This window comes from Myodes glareolus, chromosome 27 (assembly GCF_982192425.1).
Source record: "Myodes glareolus chromosome 27, mMyoGla1.1, whole genome shotgun sequence".
NCBI classification, from domain to species: domain Eukaryota; kingdom Metazoa; phylum Chordata; class Mammalia; order Rodentia; family Cricetidae; genus Myodes; species Myodes glareolus.
In genome coordinates, this window is record NC_142052.1 from 33,917,071 (window position 1) to 33,933,961 (window position 16,891).

The 16,891-nt window shown below is 40.1% G+C and overlaps 1 long non-coding RNA gene across 4 annotated transcripts in view; it reads right to left on the reverse strand.

Annotated features, from left to right (window-relative positions):
- Nucleotides 1-815: 815 nt before the first annotated feature.
- LOC146889372 (uncharacterized) overlaps nt 816-16,891 on the reverse strand; it is a 49,926-nt gene continuing 33,850 nt past the window's right edge. The window contains exons 1-6 of one of the 4 annotated variants that reach the window (XR_015000150.2): nt 15,919-16,069; nt 12,924-13,041; nt 9,416-9,695; nt 6,570-6,737; nt 5,249-5,342; nt 2,356-5,135 (exon numbers count right to left, since the gene is read on the reverse strand). This is a non-coding gene — a long non-coding RNA (uncharacterized LOC146889372). The other 3 variants (XR_015000145.2, XR_015736821.1, XR_015736822.1) reach the window with 3 other exon arrangements.

A 16,891-nucleotide genomic window follows, 5' to 3' on the forward strand; every position in this document is an offset into this window, starting at 1 on the left:
ATGCTTTTTACATGGCATTTACTCAGGTAGATTCCATACATGGAGGCCCTAACTTAACTATTTTATTAAATTCATAAGGGTTGTTTACAGAACGAACTGCATAAAGTCATCCTCTGACCTCCTTTCAGGCTGTGGCACATATATGCTACCCAGACACATCATGTAAACATACACAGAGAGACATGCACACAATACACAGTAACGATCCATCATGTAAACGCATATACACACAATCACTAAAGCAGTGTTCAATTGCATTTTTTCTGTATCACTTTTTAACATTTCATCCAAACTCCACTAATTAAACATTTTTTGGTTTTGTTTCCAGGTCGGTTTTCAGGAAGGGTTTTGTGTAGCAGAAGCTGGCCTCAAACTCACTGTGAAGTTGAGAAAGATTTTGAACTCCTGATCCTCCTGTTCTACTTCCAAGTTCAGGGAATATAAGTGTGGACCTCCGGACCCACATTTCTAGGTAAACATTTTGTAAAAACTGTTACCCTGAGGGCTAGGAACTTAGCTCAGTGGTGCAATATAAACTGGATCTGATAGTGCACTTCTGTAAACAGCTGCTTGGGGGAATCAAAAATTAATGGTCATCTTTGGGGACACAGGAAGTTTAAGAGCTAACAGTAGGGGCTGGAGAGATGGCTCAGTGACTAATAGCACTGACGTTTTTGCAGATGGTCGGAGTTTCATTCTCAGCACTGTCAGGGTCAGCCTCAACAGGTTTGGACATTCCAGGCTTGGGAAAAGTAGATTGGAAAAGTTAGACAGAGAAAAACAGGACTACAAAGGAAAAGGACAGAGTCACAGAATAGAGTCAGGAGGGCAGCCCAGTGAATACTGAATTTGCCCACGTTTATTTTTAAACCAATACAAAAGGGAAGAAAGCAGCAAAAGACTGCTTTACCATGATACAAAGAACAGACCCTGTTGTTTAGGGAGGACATGCAATGACCACAGTTTAGGCCAAACATCTTGTAAGCCACCACACCCTGGGTCAAACCATTTGTCATAACCTTGAAGGAGTAAGAATAGGCTTGAACTCTTTGACCTTTGGTCAAGGTGGAAAAAAAATCATTTTTGTGGACTCTGACATAGTCCCCCGTTTATTTATTTATTAAATCCTTGCTTTTGTTACAGGACAGACAACTATGCCTGTCTTAGATTCTTTTTTTATCTTTTAGACTTACCCATCATTAGTATATACATTTTGTCATGTATATCCTATCTTAGGTTGCTGGAGAGAAAAAAATCTTACCTCTCATTGACTACTAGTGTCTGTTTTTAAAGGGTTAGGGGAGAGAGCATAACTAGACACCATGTACCTCTTTCCATCTTTCCATCGAGAGAGTTCACAAATAACCAGATAATCATGGGTAAGAAGATAATACCTTGTAATACAATACTTCTATGGTCACAATATATCCTAATAAATGAATAGAGGATGGTCAAAATGGGATGGCCTGTTTAAATTGGTCTTTAACCATTTTTAGCTGCATGAAAATCCATTTTTGTCTTAGTAAGTATATCAAATCTAAGGACTTATTGGCACCATGTCAATTTTTTCTCAGATAGGCATGAATCTTTTTTAAACCAGTAACATCTTCATAGTGAACCAAAGCAGTTACAAACATTAACATGTCAATATCATATTTCTAGTATGAAAACTAACAACAAGCACACAATTTGTCAAATCATAATTCTCATAACATCATTCTAATCAAAAAAAAGAAAAAGTTTCTGTAATATGTGAGCTGAGATTTTTTTTCTTTTATAGTCCAAAGTGCATTGCTACTTTAAACTTGTTTGAACTGTTCCAGTCTCTGAGTAGCAGTAAAAACTTTTATGTCATTCTTCCTCTCTGAGGAGGGGCTTCAGTCACTCTTTGCCTCCATAATAGTGTTCTGTTGCTTTAACAGGTCTCTCTTTCCCAGAGGGGAAATTTTTGAGGTCTCAGTTCACAGGTCCTCTATTTTAGCCGCAGATTGAACATCATATTAGCAAAGTCAATTTCTGCATCCCAATATAATTTGTAGATACATGACCAAACCTTCAGTCAGCATTTTTAGGCCAGTTTCAGAGTAAATAGGACTCACTAAGGTCTGGAAATCTGTGTAGTGGGTCAATCAGGAAGGTGGGGATCATCAACCATAACCACAGTCTCCTTTCTTTCTCAGACTGCAGCGTGATGTCATCAGAGGGTCAAGCACAAAGGTTCAACAATCTCTCATTCTAACTCTTCTGGGTAGGTCCCAGCAGCTACTGTGTCATTAGGGCTGGTACTCCTCTCTTCCATACACCACACCAAGCATTCAGGAAGCCACCTAGCTTCATTTTCCTCCTATGAAAAAGCACAAACACAAACAGGATCGGGTCCTGTTTATAATCTAGTGCAATGGTCTTTCCATTTTGTTTTAGCAAAAGTCGCTCTGGGGCCATCATGCCAAAATCTGTCTGCAGCAGATAGCTCACGGACAACCACATTCAAGAGATTTAGAGTGAAAAGGGATTGATTTAAGGCATTACTTGATGACTGAGACTATAATTCTCCCTTTTTTTATCTGTGGAACTTGTGTTTTTAAGGAGTTAACCACTCATAACCTCAGCATCAGGTGATCCAATGTCCTCTTCTAACTTCTTCAGGTACACCCATGATATCCACACATAAATGCTGACAAAACACTCATACACATAAAATAATAACTAAATAAGTAAATAAATGAATCTTTTTAAAAAATAGAGTTAACACTAGAATGCAATTACGAATTATGTTGATTGAATAAGTTTTCTTGTGGTGTCCTTGAACCCTCTGGCTCCCATAATCCTTCATCTCCCTCTTCCACAGGATTCCCCAAGGTCTGCCTAACATTTAGCTATGGGTCTCTGCATTTGTTACAATCAGTTGCTAGGTGAAGCCTCCCTAAAAACAATTTGGATAGGCAATGATCTATAGTATAGCATAGTGTCATTAGGAATTATTTAATTGACTTTTTGTTAGCCATGTTTGGTTCTATCCTAGGACTCTGGGCCATCAGCCTCCTCTGGGTCCTGACCCTCCAGATGGTGTTGGGGTGGACTCCCTCTCATGGTAAGAGTCTCAAACTGGAACAGTCACTGGCTGGCCACTTTCATAATTTCTGTGCCAATTTCTTTTCCCAATACACTTTGTAGACAAGGCAAATTGTAAGTCAAAGCTTATGTGACTGAGTTGGGATTCCAATCCCTCTACTGGAAGTATTGCCTGGTTATAGGAGATGACCAGTTCCGGCAATTCTGAGATTCCATCTTACACCTGTCAGAATGGCTACAGTCAAAAACACAAGTAACAGCTTTATGTCAACCTCATTGTCCAACTCTAAACCCTTTCCCTAGTGCTATACCTTCTTCCCCCTCCTACTGGAACCTCCATCCCCAACAAGAACCTCTGTATGGTGGGGCAAGGAGGCCAAACTAAGTTTATATTGCAAGATTTATGCCTGTTTTCTCTATTTTCTTCCACTCTTTGCCCCCCAAACAAGGCTTTCTTCCTTGTTTCAATGATCTCTCATGATTTTCTTTACTGAAACAGACCAATAGGCAAATGAATAGGCTATGCAGTTATCCCAGTCAGCAAACAATGCTATCCAGTCTCCCCTTCAGTGGGAAGCCCCATTTCTTATGAGTGACTCTTGCTACCTCTCCTATTTTCAAATTGGCTTTAAAAAGAAAACTCTCCTGAACCTTCAAGAGAGGAGAAAATGACACATAAAGCAATCACTACCTTTCTGGTTCTTCAGACTTTGCTCCACCAACCTAACCATGAATATTATAGGTGTCAGCGAGGTGGCAGGTACAGAAGGCTTGGTACCCAGACTTATTAACTCTTGATAGTTCCTAACTGGTATGTGTGATGACTAATCTTGGTTGTCAACTTAACTACATCTGGAATTAACTAAAATCCAAGCAACTGGGCACACCAATGAGGGATTTTTCTTGCTTGGATTATTTTAGATGGGAGACCCACCCTAAATCCAGACAATCTGAGGTCAGTCGATCCACCTTACATCTAGGCCACACCTTCCAATGGAAGCCCACATAAAAGGACATGGAAGAAGGAAGCTTTTGCTTTCTGTCTTCTTTCCCTTCACGTCATGTGCAAGTTCATCTATAATGAGCCATTTTTTTCATTGGTGTTAGAAGTACTTCTTCGGAATTCAGTGTGAACTGAAGACTGGTAGCTCTCTAGGACCTCCTGGGACCCCAGAACCAGATTGGAACTGCTGAGACATCCAGCCTCATGGATTGAACAACTACTGTCTCCTTGAGCTTTCAATCAGAAGACAGCCATTGCTGGACCACAGACTATAGCTGCTCTAATACATCACTATTTAACATATAGATGAGCATCAACTCAGATCCTTAAAGAAACCTGAATAATACAGGGCAGTTCTCTTTGGTGTGATAAAAATTAAATAAATAAACAAGTAAATAAAATGTTTTGGCAGCAAGTATAGAACGATGGGGTAACATGAAAAGAAGGTGGGAACTGTACGCTTCTTTGGTCTTGGGAGAAGGACTCCAAAGCCTAGAATAACAGCCCTTGTCAGAGAAGAGAAGCAATCTGACACAAGAAAGCTAGTGTAAAAGGAGGAGAGCATCCTTCACACTGAGCGCAGTTGAGAATCACCAAATAGTAGGGTGAGGCCAGAGTGGTTCCAGAACATGCAAAGTGGTATTCAGGACAGAGGCAGGTATGGCCTGATGTCAGACATGTTGGCAGATAGGTTGGAGCTTTTGTTCAACTACTTTCTCATTGTACAAGAATGTGGCTTTGAGAAAGTCAAGTTTTCTCCCTAAATACCTGCTTCCTCTCAGGACAATAGGTTTGTGTTCTCAGCGGATTTTGGAGAGGATAAAAATATAAGAGCACTTGCCTCAGTGTCGAATACGTTATATGTTTGCGCTGGCTGGGTTTGTGTCAACTTGACACAGGCTATCGTCATCTCAGCGCAGGAAACTTTAATTGAGAAAGCGCATCCAAATGAGTGGGCTGTACGCAGCCAAACCAGTAGAGCATTTTCTTCATTAGCCATTGATGGGGGAGGTGCAGCCCATTGTGAGTGGTGCTATCCCTGGGCTGGTGGTTCTGTGTTCTGTAAGAGAGCAGTCTGAGCAAGCCATGAGGAGCAAGGCAGTAAGCAGCACCCTTCCATGGTCTCTGCATCAGCTCCTGCCTCCAGGTTCCCACCCTGCACGAGCTCCTGACTTGGCTTCCCTCGATGGGATGTGACGATATGCAAGGCAAATCAACCCTTTCCTCCAGTTGCTTTGGTCATAGTGTTTCGTCACAGGAATAAAAACTAAAACAATGTTCACCAAGACAAAAGGAAAATAAAAATGTGTTGTTATTACCTGATGCAATGACCATCTCAGGATATACCTTTAAATATTCTAGGTAGCTCACTAAACCAATTTGAGCTCTCAAAACTATTATGCCCTCGTCATAACATATTTAGGAAAAGGGAATCTCTATAATTTTGTTAGAAGTCATAAAGAATTGCCGATATTCTTAAAACAATGCTCCTTGTATTTCTCTTTGCTTTAAATTCAGTGGGTCCCACTGAATTTACAAAGTGACACAAGTTTGGTTTTCTAAACCATTCACACTATAATTTTATTAAGGACTGCGGCTGAACATGCATCAACAGTAGTTCAACAACACACATCTGGCTTTACTGGATAAGTTGCTCAGACTCATGTTCCACAGACATTTCGTAGAAAGTGTGTTCATCAAGCCACAGGTGTCAAACACCAGGAATCCAGAAGAAACAACAGAATCAGATTCGTTTCATTAAAGATTTTAGATATTCATGAACTTCCTATCTTATAAAGCTCCCTTTACTAGACGGCTAGAAAAGACCTGAGAATATGCAGAGAAAGGACTTTCTGCAGAAGAAACTTTATGTTGACATTGTCCTGAATATAAATCATAGAAGCACAGAGATCTGAACACAGTTTTTTCCATGTACCACAGAGCACATGTTACCATGGGGCCAAAATAATATGTTATCAATAACTGCAGAGACTGCTTTCTTTAAATAAATTCAGATCTTAAATTTCTTAGTCACATAATTTTATAAGGAATGTGTAATTTCTTTGTGGATTTAGGGTTCCCTGACAACCTGCTGTGATTTTGCTATTGATTGTTATTAACCAAATTAGTGTATTTTTAGAAGTATGTGCTCATTGAAACTATTATCTATTAATATTTACCAGTAATCTCTCCATACATTACAAAATTCCATAATGTAAACAGTCACCATCAAATCTGTCAAATATTGTGTACTTGGATCTGTGATGGGACAGAGGATACAGCAACTTCTCTACAATGGAGTGACTATTGTGTTATCAGTGTCTGGAATTAATGAGCAAATCATGCTGATACCAACTCTGAGCTTAGGGGGTCAGCACTTGATGCTGTCTGAATGTTTGTGACTCCTCCAAAATCCACACTGAAACCAGACCCCCGTACATGTATTATGGGGTGAGGCATTTAGTAGTTTGTTAGGACCATGGGGGAACCTTACCTCATAAATAAAGTTTAAAATATTTATTTTCTTGACAGCTTCATCCATTATCTGGTCCCTTTGCTCTTTTGTCCTGTGAGAATGCAAGAACAAGGTACCATCTTGGAAGCAGACCTCACTACACAAACTGGCCAATACCCTAATCCTAGTCTCTTCGATCTTCCAAATCTGTAAGAAATACAGATAATAACAATGTTTAGAAATTATTATCCAGTGAGTATCATTTTTACAATAACAGGAATGGACCTGAAGACAGCTGCTTTAGCATCCAATCTAAACTGTATTATTTGCAATGTAGAACCAACGCTGGTCTTAAAACAGAGGAATGAAAATAACTGACGTATACAATGAAGCTTTTTTCATCCATAATGAAGAGAAAAGACATATCATTTTATTAGCAAATTAAGCAGGTCTCAGAAAGATAGTACCAGGTTTCTTCTCGATTGATTCCCAGATTTTGTAAAAAAAAAAAAAAAAAAAAGCATAAAATCACACATGTCTACATGATATAAAAGCAACAGCATTGTCCAGAGCGAGGATAGAGACTGGAAACAGCAGGAAGAGAAAGAAGAAGGCGGCAGAGGAAATGAGCTTTCAAAATGATAAATGCTTGTGAAATGTCCTTATGCAGCCACACATTACTTACAATGAATATACAACAATGAGGAGAGATAGGAATCCCTCAGACACTGAAGAAGCCAAGGATGATAAAAACAAGCATCCCACATAATGCTGCCCCTAAAACTGAGAACAAGGATTTTACTTTATCATCAAAATTCTGGAAATTTAGTTACAAGTATTAGAAACCAATTTCAAGGTTCATTTTAATGAGTCATTTTTATGGCTATTCTTGGTTGTCAGCCTCTGGAATTAACTAAAAACCAAATGACTGGGCATATCTGTGGGGGATTTTTTTCCTTAATTAAGTCATCCACAGTAGGAAGACCCACTTCTTTTTTTTTCTTTTTCTTTTTTTAAATATTTTTTTATTTTTAAAACAATCTTATTTTACATACCAATCCCAGTTCCCTCTCCCTCCCCTCCTTTCACTCCCTCTACTTTCCCCTACCCCGCCCCCCATCCACTCCTCAGAGAGAGTGAGACTTCCCATGGGGATTCAACAAAGTCTGTTACATCACCAGAGTCCCCAAGGCCCTTCTCCCTGTATCTAAGCTGAATAAGGTATCCCTCCATAGGGAATGGAGTCAATAAAGCCAATTCATGCGTCAGGGATAAATACTGGTTCCACTGCTAGTGTCCCTACAAACTGCCCAAGCCACACAACTGTCACCCACATTCAGAGGGTCTAGGTGTGTCCTATGTAGGTTCCCCAGCTGTCAATACAGGGTCAGTGAGCTCCCACTTGCTCGGGTCAGCTGTCTCTGTGGGTTTCCCATCATGGTCTTGACCCCTTTACTCTTACGACCCCTCTTCCTTTTGACTCTGGGAGCTTGGCCCACTCCTTAGCTATGGATCTCTGCAACTGCTTCCATCAATTACTGGATAGCAACAACTGAGGTAGTCATCAATCTGATTATAAAGATCAGGCACCCTCTCCACTAGTGCTTTGATTCTTTGCTGGGGTCGTCCTTGTAGATTCCTGGGAATTTCCCTAGTGCCAGGTTTCTCCCTAATCCCATAATGGATTGCTTTATCAAGATATCTCTTTCCTTGCTGTCCCTCTCTGTCCTTCCAGCAACTCAGCCACCCCAATCCCTTATGTTCTCTGCCCACTTTCCCTTCTCCCCATGCTCCCAATTTACTCAAGAGATCATGTTTATTTCCCTTCCCAGGAAGATCCATGTGTGTCTCTCTTAGGGTTCTTCTTGTTTCCTGGTTTCACCAGAGTTGTAGACTATAGGCTGGTTATCCTTTGCTTTATTCTAATATCTACTTATGAGTGAGTACATACCATGTTTGTCTATCTGGGTCTGGGTTACCTCACTCAGGATAGGTTTTTCTAGTTTCATCTATTTGCCTGAAAATTTCAAGATGTCATTGGGTTTTACCACTGAGTAAATGGTAATTACGCCATTGTGTAAATGTGCCACTTCTAATCCAGATCTTTGGAGGTGGAAAGATCCATCTATAAATTTGGACCACACCTTCCGGCAGCCTGAAAAAGGACATGCAAGAAGGGAGATTTCGCACTCTGCCTGCCTGATTTTGCTCTTGCTAGCAAGTCTACTCCTTCAATGGCACTAGAGGGTACTTCTATGAGATTCTGGTGTCTACCTAAGACCATCTGAGACATGCGGCCTTCTGAACTTAACAATTACTGGATTCTTGGACCTTCTGTTGTAGATGGCGATTGTTGAACTCGCTGGACCATAGCCTGAAAATCATTCAAATAAATTCCTCTCTAAAATATATAGATAGATAGATGATAGATAGATAGATAGATTCAGTCTATAAATTCTGTTTCTCTTGAGAACTCTAATATGTCATTAGAAATGGAATTGATTATATAAGTCATGGTTAGCAAATATTGAATATTTTTTCAGAAATATAAATTTTCATTGAAAATTTTTTTCAAACAATATGATCTGATCACACTTTCCCTCTTCCCAATTCTTCCAAAATCGTCCCGACCTCACTATTACCCACCCAATTTCATGCCTTTTCTTTTTAAAAATAAACAAAAAAAAACAGGATAAAAAGAAAAACAAGAAACACATACACTACCAACAAAAATACAAAAAAAGAAGCCAAAATATACATGCAAAAAAAAAGATAACTTTTTTGAAAAAAATGCTCAAAGTGAAACCAAAAACACCACTGAGTTCACTTTATATTGGTCAAATACTCCTGGGCTTGGGGCCTCCCCTAAAGTATGGCTAACATACCCAGTGAGACTCCATTGGAATAAACTGATTTTTCTTTTCCAAGCAGATGTCAATTGAAGAGAGCTTTTTAGTTAAGGATGGAAGTCCACTTCCCTCTCTCAGCGCTGGGTCCCCATCTGGCTTGGACCTGTTCCGTCCTTGCACACGCTAACACCATCTCCAAGAGTTCATATGTGTATTGGTCCTGATGTGTCTGGAAGACACGGTCTCCTGGAGTCATCCATCACTCTGGCTCTTATGATCCTTCATTGAGCATTCTCTTCTGCACAGCTCTTTGAGCCTAAGGGGAGGGGTTTGAGGAAGACATCCCATTTAGGACTGAAAGTCATAAAGACTCAAAGACTCTTATTCTCTGAACACTATTCAACGGCAGGTCTCAATTAGTTCCCATCTACTGCAAGAGGAAGCTTCTCTGATGATAACTGAGCATGACCTTGATCTCTGAATATAGCGGTATGTCATTAATAGTCATTTTACTGCTATGTTCCTTTAGTAGAGCAATTGTATTTGGTATTCCCCTAAGTCCATGGCCTATCTACTCTAAGTTTTTTGGCTACCCAAGCAGGGTGAGTCATAAGTTCCCTCTCATGGAATGTGCCTTAAATCCAATAAAAGAGTACTTGGTTACTCTCAGAACATTTGTTCCCCCATCTCATCAATACAGCACACAAGCAGGCCATTGTGTAGATTACCCAGTTTGTAGCTGGGTTGATAATCACCTTTCCCTTCTGGTAACATACCTATAAAGGAAACATAATGGAGGTATGAGAAATAATTTGCATGTATAAGGACAACTGGTTTTTAGAAAAATGTAAATATAATTTAATGGGTCAAAGAATGACTTAGTCAAAAACTTATGCTGAAACAACTGTGAATCCACATAGAGAAAACACTCCAACTTTCTCTTGGCATTGTAAGTAGAAGTAATCTATCTCATTAATGATCACTTACTTAGCTGTAAAAACCTGGAGACATAAAATTTTCTAAAAGAAAAATATTGAATGTCTTCATGACCTTAAGATAAAAGTATATCGTCGACAAAACTCATAGAGCGGTAAGTACAGAAGGTAAAATATATATTATTCTCACCTCGTCTTAGTTTAAAAGTCATTAGTCTTGAGAAATAAAAATCAAAACTGCAGTGATTAGGATTTTAATTTTAGAAACAGAGAACAGCATGAGTTAGCAATGATGCTGAGAATGAACAACACGTATGCATTGCTGGAGAGTGTAAAATAGTGCTGGAAAGCCGAGACCCAAAGTGTAGCACTTAAGATTTTCATATTTAAATTAAAACACACCTCCATCCTTAGAGTTAAACTAGGATAGAAATATCTGCAAACAATAGACCAATTTATCTACCTAAATTTTTTCAAATATCAATGTCTTAACTGACATTGCATTTATAACAAAAGATCCAGGATCATCTGCGTGTCTCTCTGTCTGTCTTTCTGTCCCTCTGTTTGCCTCTGCCTCTGTCTCTGTATCTACCTCTCTGTGTCTCCCTTTATAGCTTCTAGCTGTTCATCTAGTTCAGTTCTACTGAATTAGTTACCACTATGCTTTTTACATTGCATGGATATCTGCTATCGATTTGCCAACTCATTTTTGTTTTACTATTTTTTCTTGAAAAGGGAGCTCTTTATGGATATTTGAAAGAAAGAACAAAAGCATGTATCTTGATCCTCTTAAAATTCATACTCTGTTTATAGGATACGCCCTTGTGTAAATACTTTGTCCAAGTCAAGCATTTCATACTGTACTGGATTAAATGAGACACATACACAAACACACACACACACAGAAAGAGAGAGAGAGACATGCACATGCACACTTAGAAACACCTCTTCTGAAATTACTTTTAAATATTTCTTAACATCTTTTTTAAACTGAATGAAAATGTTCACCATCGATTGCTAGCCATACAAGATTTCAGACTTGTGGGAATGGCCCACAAGTGTGGGAGTGCTCCAACCCCCTTTCTTCACAGTCCACTGGATTTAAAATGTCCAGAAAGGAAGACGTGATTAGGATCCTGAGTTTCATCTGTTTGAAGAGAAGATCAGAGCAGACGAGGTAACCGTCTTTCCTTGCTCAACTTCCTTGCTCCAGTATCTCAAGCTGGCTGATGCGAGATCACGAGGCACAGCTGACAAAGAATCCAACTGCTGTTCCTTGGAACCAGCAGAGGCTGCCAATGTGAGATTAGGGCTCTCCATCCCAGCAAGAAAACAGCTTTGGAAAGGTCTCCGCATGTGTGACTCACGGCTAGTCCCGAGGGTTCCTGTTTCCATCTTACAGTCAACAGAGCTTGGAGGGAGACGTGCAGCTCTGCTCAACTGTTGTTCTTAAGCAGCTTGGCCGAAAGGGATGTTTAAACATTTGTTGGAAAGATGATATATTTGAATGCTTTAATTTTTGTTTTTAAACAAAGCTCTAGATTTCAAATTGGTTTAACTCCTGATTTCACATGGACTCAAATAAGCGGCTGAAGAACAAATGCTAGTTTATATGACATCCATTATGTGCTTAGCGTTTTTCCCACTTTAAAACGAGGGGTACCTATTCCAAGAAAAGCCCTGACCACCCCCAAATTGCCTCCAGATCCTGAGCTTTGTAGCCAACAGTTCTGGCTCAGGAATTGGCCACCCAGTTCAGGATCTCACCTTGGCTTGTGCTGTGACCAGTCACGCCAAGTCACCTCCCATTCCACCAGGATTTGATTCCTGGCTAATGCCCACTTTTGTCTGACCCAAGCTCTCTAAGTTTTGTATAACATTCTTGATCCACACTTTCTCCCCACACTGCTAGTCTATCTTACTCCACTATACAGGCAGACTGATAATTTCCACCCTCCTGGCCTTCTTCCTAGGCTAAGTGAGCTTCCTCATTCTTTCTTTTCTTTCCAAAGTCCCAATTAATAAACACTATACCTTAACCATTGTCATGATCTAAATATTGTCTCTTTGAATTTTTTCCAGTAATAAACATAAAGACATAAAAATAACAGAAGAAATATTATTAAATAATGCTAATTTGATTCTAATAAATGTCATCCCTCCATTTAAAAGGCATGTAATAGAAGAAACCCCAATCTCTCTCCCGCCATCTTATGTTACTCACGCTACGCTGCCCTATTCCCTCTCCCAGTTCTCCATGTGACTAACTCTTGGCAATCCCCTCTCACACACTTTCTTTGGAATGAAAGCTTTTGCCGAGATTCCACACCCACCCCTCCCTCGGTTCAGCCGATCACACTCTGTACAGATGGAACAAACTGGGTTCAGCCAAGACGCTTGTTTAGTTTAACTTACACAGCATTTTAAACTGCTTCCCCACACACACAAGAGTTGCCAGTGTGTGAAAATTAGAAGAGCAAGCTTAAAACCAGAAAATCCCATCTCTGACTGATGATCATGTAATACAAGGTATTTGTACAAGCACAACAACATCCAGAGATGTGAAATGCCAGGAAGGTGGGGTTAGCGTCATAGCTGGGAGGCCTTACCTGGGACACGTTTCCAACTCATCTCAGTAGGATTTGGAGTTTGTAAGGCTGGCTATAGAGAAAACTACAGTGTATGGTGCTCACAAGCACACCAAAGGATCCAGGCCGATTCAGGGTCCTGTATTAGAAGGAATTCAACATGTTGATTGACTTTTTGTGTACTTCATCTTGAGAAATGATCTCAGGTGTTTCTTTAAAAAAAAACCTCTCAAGTCTCTGTTTAAATCTTCTCTCATGCAACCTGTAACATGAGGGGGCCTACTTGTTTGTGTTTTCTGTGCCTCCCAGTACCCCACAGCTGTTTAGTCCCAGAGAAAATCAACCACAGAGACCTCCATAAGTTATAATGCTGATTGGCCCGTTAGGTCTGGCTTCTTACTGGCTATCTCTCACATCTTGATTAACCCATTTTTCTGATCTATGTTAGCCATGTGGCTCAGAACCTTTTTCAGTGTGGCAGCTCACATCCTGCTGCTTCAGTGATCTGGGCAGGAATGGGAGGAATCAACTTCCTCCTCCCAAGAATTCTCCTGCAATCCTTGCATCATTTCCACTTCCTGTCTGGTTTTCCCGCCTACACCTCCTGCCTGGCCAACCAGCGTTTATTTAAAACATGACTGACAGATTACAGACAATTCTCCCACACCAGCAACCAATCAGATTGCATGCTGCATCTGCTGTCCATTCTCTCGTCTACCATCTTCCAACTTCCTCCATTATCTTTTAAGATGCAAAAGTGGGAGAGAATTGGAAGAACACAGACCGTGATTGACATTAACATTCAGTACAAAGGGGTTTTCAAATACTTCTGGGTTACTTTGATAAAGAGAATCTCTACTTCTAACAGTAAAAAAAAATGATTTATAATAGCCAATATCAGATAATGCTAAAGTAAGGTGGATGTATATGTATGATTTCCATAACGATCCTTTATGTAATAATTCAGGTGATAATCAAAGGAAATATGGCAAGATAAAAGACAAATAATCAGGAAAGTGTTAGACTTATCCATAAGAATTTGCCTCATTCTTTGAAAGAGAAACATGAAGCAACAAGATGTACCTTGCCTATGTCACCCATGGACAGCATGTTCTTGAAGTTTGACACGTTCTCTGCTCCTTCCTTTAAAACAGTCACTCGTATATACACATGCGTGTGCTCACAGAGACAGACACACAGACACATATAATTTTAAAAGACACAAGTAAATAAAGTGATAAAAACAATCAATCAGAAAATCGTTGAGTATTAACTAGACAAAATGAACAAGAAGTGAGCCACGCTGAAAGGAAGACGATTGTAGAACAAACGCGAACCCGAAGTTTATGTCCTTGTTATACATGACTGAGACATTTGTGGGTGGAGGGGCGATCTAGAGGGACATAACGACCTAGAACTCACAGAAGTAGATAAGAAAAGAGTACAGAGCATGTCAAAAAAAAAAAAAACAGAAGACAGACTAAAATTAGTCAGCTGAGCAAGAAAATCTTTTCATGAACAGGTCATTAAGACAGGTACAGAAAGAACACTGGAGTCCTTGGATACTTAGAATCCTTCATAGATATGCCAGCAAGAGGATGCGGAGGGTGCTGTGTTAGACAAGTATTTCAGAAGAGATGCTCTTCAGAAGGAAGGGACTGGCTGACCTTATCAATTGCCGCCGAAAAGGAAATACACTAAAACCAAACACTGTTTCCTAGGTTTGGTAATGACCTTAGTGAGATCGAGGGGTATTTCCATGGGGAAGAGACTGAAACTGCATCAGGTTGCCCAATGTATGGAGCACAGTTGTGAAGGAAATGGGAAATATCCATCAATCTCATCTAGTCAGTGGGCAGTCGTGGCACACACACCTTCGCAGGCGCTAACAGCTCTCTCGTTGGACTTAAGACCCATTCTACAAGATCAGAGTCATGCCTGGTGTTAGGAACCTTGAAAACTACACAGGCTAGTCATGCAGCGGATCTTGAAGGAGAACTTACCATGACCACTTTCCTAAACCAACGGGATCCCGAAGTGCACGCTAAAGACTTTTGTGCTTGCCCCCACAGAGAACTCCAGCTCTCACCCTTCAATAGGAAAGTTCTCTTTGCAACAGATGGAACTCATTAAAGAAAACCACAGCCAGTCAAAATGCAGAGCTGCGGGGCCCAACCCCAATATATAATCTACAAGCAACTCCGGGAAGATAGAGCAGAATGATTATAAGAGTAAGTAGATGGGAGGGTTTGTGGTAAGATAGTGTCTCAGAATGTCAAAAGCTACCCCCCTACAGTCTCACCAACACGACGGCACAAACGTGAGCTGAGCAGTAATGACAACAGTAGACATGACAAGAAGGATAAGGGAAAACACCGAAGGCCTCCACTTTATACACAGAACTACAGGCAGCTAAGGACGGCTAAAACCAGGAGGGATAGTCTTTCACAGGGAAGAAAGAGCACGCTGATCGATTATCCAATAACCAAAGGTCAGGCCTGAGAAGTTGGATACTGAGAATATCACATAACCATAGCAGGCTGTATTTCTGTGTTTAGGAATATATATGTATATGTATGCATACAAACAACAACAATTCATGAAAAAGAGGCCATGAATTTAAAATAGAGAAAGCAGAGGTGTTTGTCAGGGCTGTGGAAGAAAAAAGGGAAGGGGGAAATTATGTTATATTGTAATCTAAAAGAAATAAAAAACAAAAGCAGTTAGCGAGAGAAAGAAAGAAAAAAAAATGATGCTAATCCACTCATCCATGCCATTACATGAAATGACTGCACATTAGTGAGTGTCAGCCAATTGTTGGGAGTAAATAAATAAATCCTGTGTATAAAGAAGTAGTTGACTTCAGTAGAAAGAGAACAAATTGAAAGATGAGGATTAATTCAAAGAACCCCTGGATCGGTTACTTTATTTATGCTGTTTCTTGCCAACAACTAACGTGACCACCAGCAAATTTGCAAACAACAAAAGGCATTGGGTTGAATTTTCCGAGACTCACCAGCACACTGAGCAAAGCCCTTCAGTCTTCTGCTCTTGGTTGGTTTACTGCGCAGAGGAGTGTAGGGACCAGTGACGGCGCCTTATAGGCTATGAGCCGCTTCAGTAAACACGAAACCTCGCTAGAATCCCATTGGGAAGTATTGCATACTTTCTAGGGGTGAGAAATGGCTCGGTCTCTGCGTTGCTTGCCGAGTTCAGATCAGCAGCACCCAGATAAAAGCTGAGTCTAGCCATGCACACCCATAGCCCAGTACTGGAGACGCAGTTCCATGAGTGATTGGGGAAGATACGTCTAAGAGACCAGCACACATACAAGCACATACCCACTGATGCACACACATTAACACACACACAACATCCGCATACACATGCACACAGAGCTACAAGCATGCACACTCACATATATACACCCACACATACCACATACATGCAAGCATGTGTGCGCACACACACAAGCACATGCATATAAAACACACACATATCATGAAAATCATATATGTTTACAAGGACACCTTATTTTCAGTATTTCTGGAGAGGTTTGTTTTGGTCCTTTGAAGATACAATGTATTTTACAAATAAATTATGTAACATATACTAAGAGCCAAATCAAAAGAACATTTAAAAATATTAATCAAAAACAAGATGGGTTAAGTTTGTTAACTATCTTTTTACTGTCTTTAACAATAAAACTATAATACAATGAAATGAGTCAGATAACAGAATAAAAAAACATAATTTTAAGCATAGAGGATTTAATAGAAAAGACTGGTTTCCTGGATATTAGAGGGACTGAGGACAGAGTTAATTTAGAACACAGTCACAAACTTGAGACCCAGCGAACAAGCAAAAGGGTAAGGACAAACAGAAGCTAGGGGACAGCAGGAGATACCCCGGATCTGGTAAGGAACGGGTTTGGATTGGCTGCAGCAGGTTATGAGAGAGCATTATGAGACTCCTTCTGGATGCAGCTA